Consider the following 14,476-nt stretch of genomic DNA (forward strand, 5'->3'; position numbering starts at 1 on the left):
GCCCATGCTCTGCAACAAGAGAAGCCACTGCAATGAGAAGCCTGTGAACCACAACGAAAAGTAGCCCCTGCTCGCTGCAACTAGAGAAAGCCTGTGTGTAGCAATGAAGACTCAATGCAGCCAAAAATAAAAAGAAATTAAAAAAAGAAAAAAGAAAAGCCCAGGACCTGATGGCTTCATTGGAGCATTCTACCAAATATTTAAAGAAAAATTAATACCAATCCTTCTCAAATTCTTCCCAAAACTTGAAGAGGAGAAAACACTTCCTAACACATTTTATGAATCCAGCATTACTCTGATACCAAGCCAAAGATCCAAAGAACAAAACAAAAACAACAACAAAAACAACTATAAACCAATATCCCTGATGAATATAGATGCAAAAATCCTCAACAAAATACTAGCACTTTAAAAAGATTATACACCATGAAAAAGTGGGATTTATCCCTGGAATGCAAGGATAGTTCAACATAAGAAAATCTATACATGTTAATACAACACATTAACAAAAAATACAAAAATCACATGATCAGCTTAATTGATGCAGGAAAAGCACTTGACAAAATTCAACACCCTTTCATGATAAAAAACACTCAAGAAACTAGGAACAGAAGGAAACTACTTAAATGAAGGTAATTTCATAATGAAGGTCATATATGAAAAGCTCACAGCTAACATCATACCCAACAGGGGAAAAAAAAAGGTTTTCCTCCACAATTAGGAACGAGGCAAGGATGCCCACTATTGCCACTTCTATTCAACATAGTCCTGAAAGTCCTAGCCAGGGAAATTGGGCAACAGAAAATAATGGTATCCAAATTGGGAAGAAGTAAAATTATCTGTTAGCAGATGACATGGTCTTATATGTAGAAATCCCACGTGTGTGAACACGTGTCCTTCTGTGTGAGCATGCCCACGCACGCTTAAGTAGAATGTAAAGGTAAGGTGACACACTCAGTTTTGAGCATTTAGGCACGTCTGCTTCTGTGCTGAATGACCCGTTTTCACAAGCAGGTCCGGCACGTGGAGTGGCCGTCCCATCCGCACTGGTTTTATTTGGTTGAAAAGCATGGGTGGTTCCCGGACAGGAGCCAGCGCTGAGGCCTCTCCCAACCCCGTTCATCTCGCCCGGGGGGGTTCCCACTCCCTTCAGTGTAAAATGAGGCCACCCAGCATCACTGTGCCAGCACATCCCAACCAGACCATCTTCTCCTCCATCATGGCCTTCTTAGAAGTCAGGCAGATGAATTTCAATAGGGAGAAATTCATTCTTACTTTTCAATATTTCACTTCTCAGTAATTGATATTTTTGGTGTTGAGACAAGTTTGAAAATAGTAATATTCAGTAAATATATAGTGAGCACCTACTATGTGCCAGGCACGGTTCCAGCACTGCAGACCCCTGCCCTCTTGGGAGTTAACATTATGGATGAACAGGCCATGAACAGGAAGCACCGTAAAAACGTATCGCGTACTATATGCGGAAAGGCAGGGGCACGACAGGAAAGGCAGGGGCACGACAGGAAAGGCAGATTGGCCTGGGGTGCAGTCAGGGCCAGCGCAGTTTTTAACGTCCCTGTCTTGCTCTCACACTAAACATCTCTGGTACCTCCCTAAGTGTGTCACCCAAGCCTCTGTCCTCTCCCGGCCCACATCCCGCCTCAACCAGGCCGTCCGTGCACATGCAGGCCTGGACCCTCACCGGCTTCCCTGCCCCCCAGGCCCCAAGCCAGGCTCCAACTCTGTCTGACTCACGGACGGTGTGCCCACCTCTCAGGGGGTGGCCCGCTTCCCAAAGGCTTTGGGGACCGTCTCGTGGTCCTCTGAACTCCCTGGTGTTTGCCAACCACTGCCCACATTCAGGCCCTGGACCACGGGCCTCCCTGAGTTGCTGCTGAACCACGTCAGTCCTGGAGGGTGAGCATCACCTCAGGATTTAACTCAGCTGCTTTATGGGTACGTGATAGGCCCCAGAAAAACCCCTGCTGTTGAATAAGTGAAGTACAAACCACTAACGAGAGACATGCACACAACTTCTAGATGGTACCAGACCTCCTCCCTGCTCTTAGAGGAGTGAACAGAAGGATGGAGGCGGTTCTGCCAACCTCTCTGCCAAACACTGGTTTTCAATCTTTGAGCAATTGTTTATAAAACTGATTTGACATAAGACATCATATTTTCAAGCCACTTATATTTTCTATTATTACTCTCTGGCACTGTTCTGTGAAAGATTTTTGGTTGCTTGCTTATAAAACTCTAAATTATGGCCTGCCTGGTTGATAAGCAGTTAGAATCCCATTCAATCAGCTCTCTGCCGTTGATGTCAAGTCCAGCAGATTCTGTGTACTGTGCCCAGCCGTAGCCAATGCCATACAATAACTCTGAATGTGGTCACGACAATTCACATCCCGAGAAGCTCTTTTTCAAGAGGCGGGAAATGTCAACAGGCATTTGAGAACATTTCTTCCAGGAATTGCTTTTCGGTGACTGTGCCCATGCAGGACACAGAGGACAGACTCTGCAAAAGGCCGCAGGTGTCTGGCAGAGTCCGCATCTGCTCTGGGGCCCCTGGACTGGCACAAGGAAAACCCAGCCCTGGCCCTAAGGTTTTATTGACAGCACCTGCTGGAAACTGCCCTGAACTTGAACACAAGCCAAATATAATTAAAGCACAAATTGATGAGGTTTTAAAAAAAGGTTAAAAACGATCATTTGGAAGCTCCTAGGAGCCAAGTGGACAAAGAATGGTGTCAAAGGCCGAGGTCCACAGAGAGGTCCAGCCTCAGCCCAAACACCGTAAACTCAGGCGAAATGGGGCCCGTGAAACCCTTAAGACTTGGTTAGTAGGACTTACGCACACCGCAGCCTCGTAGGCTCTGTCTCCACGGCTGGTCTGTCCTCCTCCTTCTTCCCTGGACCCCGCATCTTCTTCACCTTCTGACCCTGACCTGCTGTCACTTATTCCAGGGGAGTTTGGAGATGGGCTTGGGGTAAACATGAAACCTGGCTCTGGGGAGTCAGGGGAGGCCTCACGTCAATGGCCTCACTCTTCACGCCTCCTGGAGTCTGAGCCCCTGGGGCCCGGGACGGACCTCCTGTGCGTCCAGGCTGCACCGACCCGCCTCTCTCTCCGGCTTTTGGTCTTTCTTCCCCTCCCCAGGCCGCAGGCCACCGTCTCCCTTCCTGAGTTCCTCCCTGGGCGCCCTCTCCTCCCCGCCAAGGTGGGGAGTCTGCGGGGGGAGGGGGGCGGAGAGCCCATCCCCAGGCGGGTGCGCCTGGGGGCAAAGAGCCATCAATCACCAATGAAGAGGAACAACTGAAAATCCTTAGCATGTGAAGCTTCACCTTAAGAGTGGAGCCCGAATCCACCCTCGCTCTCGTGTTTGGCCCAACACAAGGGACACCTTGTGTGATTCCCAAAACAAGCCAGGCCGACAGGCTCCCTAGGGGGTGGCTGCCAGGTTGTGCCCACCCACCTCGAGCTCCAGGATGCGGGAAAGCAGTCAAATAGAGACCCTCAGGAAAACACAGGGGAGGGGTCTTTAACTCGCCAGCGAGTATGACCAACCAAGGGATTTCTAGAGAATGATTGACACCGATAGGGTTTACTGTATTTTAACTTTGGAATGTGTGTGAGCATAGCAGAGTGTAGTGTAAGTGTAATGACAGAGAGCTCAAAATGGCTTAAGAGAATAAAAGAAAATTTTGACTCAGTAACAGGAAGGCAATTTACACGTTTAATGATGTCAGCTGGACTCTGTCCCGCTCCATTTTTTTTTTCCTTTTTAACCAAACCGTCTTCATTTCTTAACTGCTTTCTCCTGTGTTGGACTTTTAGCCCCTCTCCAGTGGGGGTGGGGCATCCCAGCAAGCCCAGACCAACACCCGCCAGGCCTCAAGTCCAGTGAAAATGCTCCCCTTCTCCATGGGGCCTAATAAAGCCCGGGAACACGAGCCACACCCTGAACTAATGACTGTGTGTGGGGTTGGTCAGGTAACGCACTTGAGAGATGGGACTTGGCCCCATCAACCCCGCCAAGTACATACGCGAGGGCTGTGCTGTATAGGACATTTTCTATATTTTTTCAGAATTGTGTAATGAAGTAATTAGGAGCACATATATGATGTATGTAATTTATTTCACAATGTTTTACTAAAAACAGATAAAGCAAATATGGAAAAAATAATCCTTATATCTAGCTAGTTGATGGGTATATATTTATACTATTCTCTCTACTTTTCTCTGTAGTACTTAAATATTTCTTTTCTTTTTTTTTTTTTTTTTTTTTTGTGAGGGTGCTGTGCCGTGCAGCTTGTGGGATCTTAGTTCCTTGACCAGGGATTGAACCTGGGCCCTCAGCAGTAAAAGCACCGAGTCCTAACCACTGGACCGCCAGGGAATTCCCTTAACTATTGCATAAGTTAAATAAATGCCCACACAATTATTTTCAAGTAAGTATTTTCAAAAATGATTTTTAAAATAAAATCATAACATTTCTACATGAAATTCTGCCAGAACTATAAGGTGTCATACAGTTTTTCCTTTTCTTTATAAATTTATTTATTTATTTTTGGCTGTGTTGGGTCTTCATTGCTGTACACGGGCTTTCTCTAGTTGCGGCGAGCAGGGGCTACTCTTTGTTGCGGCACCCGGGCTTCTCATTGCAGTGGCTTCTCTTGTTGCGGAGCATGGGCTCTAGGCGCGCAGGCTCAGTAGTTGTGGCACAGGGGCTTATTTCCTCTGCGGCATGTGGGATCTTCCCAGACCAGGGATCAAACCTGTGTTCCCTGCATTGGCAGGTGGATTCTTAACAACTGCGCCACCAGGGAAGCCCTCTTACACAGTTTTATCAAAACTTTTAAAATTAAAAACCAGACATTATGTATTCATTTCTTAGAGCTGTGAAAACAAATTATCACAAACTGGATGGCCTAAAATCACAGACATTTTGTCTCTCACAGTTCTGGGGGCAGAAGTCGGAAACCCAGTTGTCCACAAGGCCGTGCTCTCTGAAGGCTCTGGGGAGTATGTTTCCCTGCTTCTTCCAGCCTGCGGTGGTGGCCAGCCACCCTCGATGATCCTTGGTTTGTAGACTGGTCACTTCAGTGCCTGTGTCCATGTTCACATGGCTTCCCCTGTGTCTCTTCTCTTTTCATAACGACACTAGTCTTGTTGGATTAGGGCTCACTTACTCCAGGGTGACTTCATTTTTGCTTAACTCATTACACCTGCCGTGACTCTATTTCTAATTAGGGGTCTGGGAGGGACATGGATTTGAGGGGACACAAATCAACCTCAAGAGTTTTATACATTTGCCTGTGGACCTGTTTGTCCAGGTTGTGCCAGGGGGTCATTCCTGGCTGTGTTTAGAGTTCCTGAAGGGCAAAGTTGTCCCTGGAAGTACTGAAATAAGGTGTAAACCGATGGCTCAGTGTAGGATCAGAGACGCAAGTTCCAGTTTGTATCAGGTGTAGTGGAAGGTAATCTCTGAATACACTTCTTTCCCTCTTCATATCAGTGTTCTAAGACAAGAAAGCTTAGAGGTTTTATAATTTTTAAAATACAAAGTATTTTGGTTTCAGAATTTATTTGCTTAACTGCTTCGGAAGGAGTTAATGTCATGTCATCCCCAGGACTAGGTAAGACAGAGCAGATTACACAGTGCACAAATATTTGGTTTTAGGACTGGGGAAATTTGTCCATTTGAGAAACTGAATATGAAACGGTTTGCTCTCAAGTACACAAATGTCCTCTGTGAAATATGACTGCATGGCCACAATAATTAAAATATTTCCCTGGATTTTGAGTTTGTCACTGAGTTTCTTGGTTATTTATTTTATATCAGATTTATAAGGTCCAGGAATTTTATTTAATGCAAAGGATTATCTCTGGTTTCATTTAGGTGAACCAAAATGGAATGATAATATGCACACACAACCAGGAGGGTATATAGCTGTCAGCAAATGTCCCCACCTCCCTGCAACTCACTCTCCCAATTGGCTCTTCTCCATGGAACCACTGCTAATCCTGTGATGTCTTTCCCTTCAGACCTTTAACATGAATATTGAAACTACTTATATGTTTCTGTGAGTGAATGTGTGTAGTTGTTTATTTATACATTAGTTGAATTAGGTCACATGTATTTTGGATTTTGGGACAACTTGTTATTTTTCTTAACTAAGCTATCCATGGTGGACACACTGACACATCCTGTGTCAGTATACAGTGTTCCATTCTGCATCGATAACCATTTATTTAGTCCACAGCCCTCTCGATGGACATTTAAGTGTCTCCAATTTTGGAAAGCCTCATTTTTACAGGGAGTTTTCAGCTGACAGTACCCTTTTGTTAGCAGTAGCTTTGTTTCAGCTCTTTAAAGGAATCTGGGGGAAAAAAAAAAGGTTGGGATGCAGCAACAAAGGACAGTTTCTCCATCATCAGTTTTATCATTGCCACTAACATTAACCAAATATCAAAGAGTGAAAAGCAAAGGGGACTTCTGGTTTTCAGCCCAGCATGGAAGGCGCCTTGGAAGTGGTTACTGTCCTAACAAGTAAAAGTTGAACAAACTGAAAAATTAACAACCCTTCTTAGATGCAGTGGGGTCACAGGGAAAATGGCTGCCCCCCCCCAAATTAGAGAGACAGACAGGCAGATACAGAGAATCACAACTTACCGGGGCAGAAACCCACGAGCAAAAGTTCCCAGAGCAGGAAACCCTGAAGTGTGACCGACAAATTGCTGGAGGCTCGGTGTGGACAGGCCTGAGAGTGAAAAAGCCCAGGGGCCCCAGTCGGGGTAGGGGGGCCATATATTTGTGAGTTTTATCTCCAGGAGCTCTACCAGTTTCTCAGAATGAATATCAGAGAAAAAAATCCTCATGTTTCTGACAGGGGGAGGGGAAAAGCAACCATTCTGAAGTTCACCAGAGCGTTCTGTTCTTCTTAACAAGGTCTGTCCTCAGGAGGAATTATTTCCCCAGAGCCTAATGTGCTGGGGTTTTATCAGAGCCTACACTCTAGGTTCCTGTCTTTCCTGAGGCCATGGAGGTGGGGCACGAGGGGGGCAGGGAATGAGGATCACGTGTGAAGGACACAGTCCGGTTTAAGACCGAGACTTAATCACAGGACCGCAGGACGCTTCCCTACCCTCTCATCTTACTGCCACATCACTAAAGGCCTATTTATACCAGTTCCTTTTACCCAGTACATCATATCCTGCTACACAGAAAAAATTAGAAGGAATACCGAAGGCAAAACACACAATTTGAAGAGATGGGGCCAGCTTTAGAATCAGACATGGCAGGAGTGTTGAAATTTTCAGACCAAGAACTTAAGACAACTATGATTAATATAAAGGCTCTAAGGGGTAAAGTATACAGCATCCAAGAACAGAGGGGCAATGTAACGGAGATGGAAATCCTTAGAAAGAATAAAAAAGGAATGCTAGAGCTCAGAAACACTGACCGAAATAAAGGATGCCTTGGATGGGCTTGTTAATAGACCGGAAACAGCTGAGGGAAGAGTCTCTGAGATTGAGGCTATGTCCATAGAAACTTCCAAAACTGAAAAGTAAAGAGAAAAAGAATGAAAAAAAAAAAAAAAAAAAAAGAAGAGAAAGTCCAAGGATTGGGAGAAATAAGTGAAGGGGATTAAGAGGTACAAACTTCCAGGAAGTTGCGGGGTGGTCTAGTGGTTAGGTTTCTGGGCTCTCACTGCTGAGGGCCTGGGTCCAATCCCTGGTCAGGGAACTGAGATTCCCCCCAAGCCACGCAGTGCAGCCAAAAAAAAAAATCATATAGAGGGAAAAGAGGTACAAACTTCCAGTTATAAAATAAATAAGTCACAGGGATGTAATGTATAGCACAGGAAACACAGTCAATATTACAGTAATGCTGTATGGTGACTGATGGTTTTAAGACTTACCATTTCGATAAATTTGTAATGTATATAAATGTCAAATCACTATGAAACTAATATAATATTGTATGTCAACTACACTTCAGTGAAAAAAATTTTTTTCAAGAAAATCCAAGAAATGTGAGACAACTACAAAAGGTGTAATATATGCATAGTGGGAATACCAGAAAGTGAAGAAAGAGAAAAAAGGAAAAGAAGAAATATTTGAAGCAATAATGATTGAGAATTTCCCCCAAATTAATATCAGACACCAAACCACAGGTCTAGGAAGCTCAGAGAACACAAAGTATGGGAAATGACAAAAAACTACACCTGGGCATATCGTTTTCAAACTACACAAAATCAACGATAAATAAAAAGTTTTAAAAGAAGTCAGGAGGAAAAGTACTTTACTTATAAAAGAGGAAAGATAAGAATTACATCCAGGGCTTCCCTGGTGGCAGTGGTTAAGAATCCGCCTGCCAATGCAGGAGACACGGGTTCGAGCCCTGGTCCGGGAAGATCCCACATGCCGCGGAGCAACTAAGCCCGTGCGCCACAACTACTGAGCCTGCGCTCTAGAGCCTGCAAGCCACAACTACTGAGCCTGCGTGCCACAACTACTGAAGCCTGTGCTCCTACAGCCTGTGCTCCGCAACAAGAGAAGCCACTGCAATGAGAAGCCTGCGCACCACAACGAAGAGTAGCCCCTGCCCGCCGCAACTAGAGAAAAGCCCGTGCACAGCAACAAAGACCCAACACAGCCAAAAATAAATAAATTTATAAAAAAAAAAAAATTACATCCAAGTTCTCAAAAAGCATGCAAGCAAGAAAAGCATAGAATAAAATATTTAAAGTGTTGAGAGAAAAAACACCAATTTAGAATTCTGTTTCCTGTTAAACTGTTCTTCAAAAGTGAAGGAGAAGAGGACTCTGGGAAGATGGTAGAACAGGGAGTACCAGGAATCTGTCTCCCCACACAGACAGCACTGCACTGGCAGAACCTGCCTGATGTAACTAGTCTGGAACTTGAGTCCATTGAAGGCTTCCAACTTCACCCCACACCCCCAGTTCCCCTGCCCAGAAGTGGCCATGCTTTTTGAGTTTTCCTTTTTGGTGAATCCACCACAGACACTATCCACTATCAGATATTAACTGAAGTTCCCTCAGATCCTCCTGCAAGTTACACGATGACCCTGACGACCCCTTGGGTCAGACACATCCAGTGCTCTGAGAGGAAGGGAACAAGGAAGACCCAAGCTTACTGTGAGACTTAAAAGCCAGGTTTCTGAGACCCACAGCATCATCGTGAAAGCAAACATTTTTTGCTAGTAATGGTTGGGGTGTTTTTATTAAAAAAAAAAATTGAGTAATAACATACAGATAGTAAAGTGCACAAATCTTAAATTTACAGCTTGATTTTAACTTATTTATTTATTTAAATTTATTTATTATATTTATTTATTTTTGGCTGTGTTGGGTCTTCGTTGCTGTGCACGGGCTTTTCTCTAGTTGTGGTGAGCAGGGGCTACTCTTCGTTGCGGTGCACGGGCTTCTCATTGCGGTGGCTTCTCTTGTTGCGGAGCACGGGCTCTAAGTGCGTGGGCCTCAGCAGTCGTGGCACTCAGGCTCAGTAGTTGTGGCTCACGGGCTTATTTGCTCCATGGCATGTGGGATCTTCCCGGACCAGGGCTCGAACCCGTGTCCCCTGCATTGGCAGGCGGATTCTCAACCACTGTGACACCAGGGAAGCCCCTACAGCTTGATTTTTAAATATGTGAAAACCCATGGAACCCATCCCCAGACATCCAGAAAGGAGTCAGGCTTTTGCAAAAAAATGGGGTTTTTGAATTCCAAAAGGCTAAGAACCCAAAGGAATTAAAGCACAGAGTTTATACATTAAAATGTCTTCAAAAAGAGATAAAATGTTATTACCTAGGAGAAAAAAATTGTCTCTCAGAAGACATCCTGCTTCCCACTGAGGCCAAGAATGGGGTTGGTAGGTGTTATGGACCGAATTGTGTCCCCAGATTCATATGTTGAAGCCCTAACCTCCAACATGACTGTTTGAGGAGACAGGGCTTTTCGGGAGGCACTTAGGTTAAATGAGGTCACTAGGGTGGCCCTGGTCCGATAGGGCTGGCATCCTCACAAGAGGCAGATGCTCTGGGCAGTCCCCTCTCTCCACACACAGGCGCCAGGGGAAAGGTCATGTGAGAACACGGGAGAAGGCAGCCGTCTGCAGGCGAGGAGGATAGGCCTCGCCAAAAACCAGCCTTAGGACTTTGGAACAAAACCCATGCTATCCTCAGTCAATAACTGTTCTCCTTTGAGGAATTGCTTTGGCCAGTTGCTGGGCCCTCCTGAGTGCTTGGTCATGAACCACCAAGTTATCATGTGGTCTGAGTGTCCATCGTGAACCAGTTGTGTCTGACCACTGGGCCTGACGACCCAGCAGCCTGCATCCCTGACTGACTCCATGAGTGCAGACCTCAGCCGGCCACAGAGGAGCCAGTTAAGTGGCTGAGGACTGAGGTCTGAGTGCCTCGAATTTGCGTGAACATTAAACTCACTTTGGCTGCTGGTCACCTATCATAACAGTAATTAAGTTTCAGTCCGGTTTCTTAAACTGGACTCCTTTGACACGGGCCCTCCTGTTAAGGTTTTCCACAGGGTTATAAGGCTTCTCCCTCAAGGAGCACTCAGAGGCGACCGCACTTCCTCTCTGGCTGAGCCCCGGGACCCAAATCGATCTGTGTCTCCAACCCCCATCACCACTCCCCTCACTAATCTGAGCAACAGAGAGATGTTCCTGACTGTTTCCCACTTCCATGGATTTGGATTTTACAGGGGGACACCCAGACACTAATCACCTTAACCCAAAGAATGGTGAGAATTTAGGCATAATAGAAACAAGGAAATTCGATTTCAGTCATTACATTTTTGTTTTTCATTAAAAAAAAATATCAACAGTCAAGCCTGGCTCTGATTCAAATAATAAAGATATTGGTTAAGCAAACCCCAACTATAAACTTCATAGCATCAGCCTCCTGGGTTCCAGGGTTCATTCCACAAGACTGGAGGCTCACAGGATGCCACGATGAGGCCCAGCTTCTCCAGGTGGAGGCCCAGCAGCCTCAGAAGAACATCACCAACGGAATCACCTTGGCTCCAGGTCTGCCCACAGCCTCACCGTCCCAGACACGTCACTAGTCAGAGGCCTAGATGGGGTTTAGGGTTAATGACTCATGATAAGGAAACTCACAGAACACTGAGCTATGAAGTCAAACAGGCCAATTTGCTTGTTTAAAAAAAAAAACACCTGTGCATTTTTTAAAATTAATTAATTAATTTTTTTATGGCTCTGTTGGGTTTTCGTTTCTGTACGAGGGCTTTCTCTAGTTGCGGCAAGTGGGGACCACTCTTCATCATGGTGCGCGGACCTCTCACTATCGCGGCCTCTCTTGTTGCGGAGCACAGGCTCCAGACGCGCAGGCTCAGCAATTGTGGCTCACGGGCCCAGTCGCTCCGCGGCATGTGGGATCCTCCCAGACCAGGGCTCGAACCCGTATCCCCTGCACTGGCAGGCAGATTCTCAACCACTGCGCCACCAGGGAAGCCCCCTGTGCATTTTTCTTAACCTGGACTGTGCACGTTTTGCGTAGAGGAAGACAGCTTATCTGAAAATTGGTTGGTAAGCAAGAAATCAAAACAAGAATTTTGGTTGTTTGATTCAAAAGCTAAACTGCATCAAGTCCTTTAGCCTGATGGATCCATGTCTGAAACAGGAATATTCCTGCCTGTGAAACGGACACTTCCCTCAGTGCTTTCTGCAGCGTTCCGTTTTCCTTGAACTCTGTGACAGACACATTCCTTTTCTAGCTGTAACGACAACTGGGTTTCACTACTGTTTGCTCTGCTTGGGGGCCACTTTCTTTCTGTGACACCCAATGCTCTAGCCTCACCCATCTTGTGATTTTACGTCCAGTTTTCAGAGCTCAGCCGCATTCCCCATTCCCCCCGAGTTCTGCTCCCGTGAACGATTTTCTGTTAACTGTGGTGTACTTGGCCAACTTCACGCCATCTTTCTAGTATTTGTTCTTTCCCATCACAAAATGATATGAGAATGTACCAAAAATGGGCAATTTGAGAGCACCAAAAAGAATGGTTCATGCATTTAAATAAAATTAAATGAACGGCAAAATTTTTTTAAATGAAAACTTCATTGGTTACTTCCAGAGTTTATTAGGGCACTAGCTCCTTATTCTGAAAACATGCAAATCGCAGGAAAGAATCCGGCAACATCGATCCTGACTTAACTGTACAAACTATTTCAGAGCCATGTAATAGAAGAATCACAGCTGGTAACTGCAGAAGGAGATAGAATGAGAAAATTACCACACTGCTTCCTCTGATGAAGGGACAGATATAGGGGATGATCAGTAATGGCAGCTAACACTCACCAGGTGACAGGTCCAGGGTGCTTCGTAAGGATGGGTCAGCCTGACTCCACCTGCACCTCCCAAGCCATCAGCTCTAAGTGCCTCCGGGTGTGATACACAAGTGCACTCACCACCCGTGCAGCGTCTGTGCTGAGAATGTTGCACCTGCACCCAATCCAGCTCAACAGAGTCAGGACAGAGGGGAGCCTATTAAATGACACCACAAGGATATATATAATCAGCTAAATCCCATATGTGGGAAATTCTATAGGACGAAGGAGCCAGCGTTTTCTACAAATAAATGGGGGGTGGTGTGGATAAGGGGAGGGAGGGATGCTGTTAGAGGTTATCAGAGGCCTCGGAGCATTTTAACAAGATGTAACGTGAGGACTTTGGATCCTGATTCAAACAGATCGACAGCAAAGATTGTTTCTGAGATAACTGGAAAGTCGAAGCTAGACCAAGTATTAGAAGACATTAAGTAATGAACACTAATTTTGTTGAATGGGATAACGATAGTGTCATATCTGTTAGCGACACAAAATTACATGCTCCAGGTGAGATGGCTTGTTATCTGTGGGTGGGTGGCAGTGAAACAAGAATGGCAGGAAGCTGAGAACTGCTGAAGCCGGACGACAAATACACAGAAGGCCACCATACCGTCCTCTTTACTTCTGTGTATATTTAACGGCCCTTTCATCTACTGCTGTGTTTAAGCAAACTCTTCCTGTAAAGGGCCAGACAGTAAATATTTTTGGCTTTGCAGGCCATACGGTCTCTGTCACAAGTCCTCAACTCCGCCACCATGGCAAAAAAGTAAACAAATGTAACACATAAACATATGGCATGGCTGTGCTTCAAGGAAACTTGATAAAACAGGCAGTGGGCGGAACTTGGCAAATCCTGAACAAGGGAAACCAAGTCACCAATGGGAAGAGAACTCGAGGCTTCAATAGAAAATAGAATAAAATCCAGCTACTGAATACTGTGCGAGAAACACACGGGGACTGTGCACAGGTACACAGGGAGGAGGGCGTTTCCAAATATGGGCGATACGCTGGGGGCTGGGGTTCAGAGGTCAAATGCAGACACTTGTGCTCTGGGGGCTCCCCTTTCCTCCCCAGCTTTAATATTTGTTCTGCATGTACAGCGTCGGACTACATAGCACTACACGCTAAAGTCTCCCCACTTCAGCCTGCCCTTAGCTTTAACTCACTAAGTGACTATCTGTTCCTCACCACCAGACCTTGTGTCAGCATCTTCCTAGCCATTTTGTTGTCTGAAGCTTGTTCTCCAGAAGGTTCCTAAGGAGGAACTCATGAGAATAGTACCCTGAAATCTTTTATGTCGATAATTTTTTCTTTTGGCTGCGTCGGGTCTTAGTTGTGGCACTTGGGGTCTTTGTTGAGGCATGTGGGCTCTTCATTGTGGCACACGAGCTTCTCTCTAGTTGTGGCGTGCAGGTTTCTTTTTTCTCTCTCTAGTTGTGGCGTGCGGGCTCCAGGGCTCATGGGCTCAGTAGCTGTGGCGCACGGGCTTAGTTGCTCCACGGCATGTGGGATCTTAGTTCCCCAACCAGGGATAGAAACTGCGTCCCCTGCATTGGAAGGTGGATTCTCAACCACTGGACCACCAGGGAAGTCCTTATGTTGATAACTTTCAACGTCACTTTTACTGGATTTTATATCCTTGACTCACATTTTCGTGACATGAGGATCTAAACATGTCTTCTGGCATGGAGTGCTGCTGGACTGCAAATAAAAAGAAAACATGTCCCTTGGGCAAGAAGAGCACATGACTTACAAAGCAAAGAAAGTTAGGTTACCAGCAAAGTTAGGCATTTCACTAGAATATGACAATTGTGGCAGCTTTGGGTTGATATTCTCAGGAGTACTCTCTCAATATGAAGTTTCAAGTATTTTTATTTCTGGAAATTTTTCTTGGTTACATGTTAGTGTTCTGTTCACTCTGCATTTCTCAGGGACCTTCTTTGGCATCTTTAATATCGTCACTTTCTCTTGGATCATTTTTAAGTCTTCCTTTATTTCTTAATAATCTTTTCAGAATAGTTTTAGATTTACAAAAAAATTACAAAGAGTACAGAGAGTTCCCATATACCTCCCAGTTTCTCTTTC

The sequence above is a fragment of the Balaenoptera borealis genome (assembly GCF_965194805.1).
Source record: "Balaenoptera borealis genome assembly, chromosome: 14".
NCBI lineage: Eukaryota > Metazoa > Chordata > Mammalia > Artiodactyla > Balaenopteridae > Balaenoptera > Balaenoptera borealis.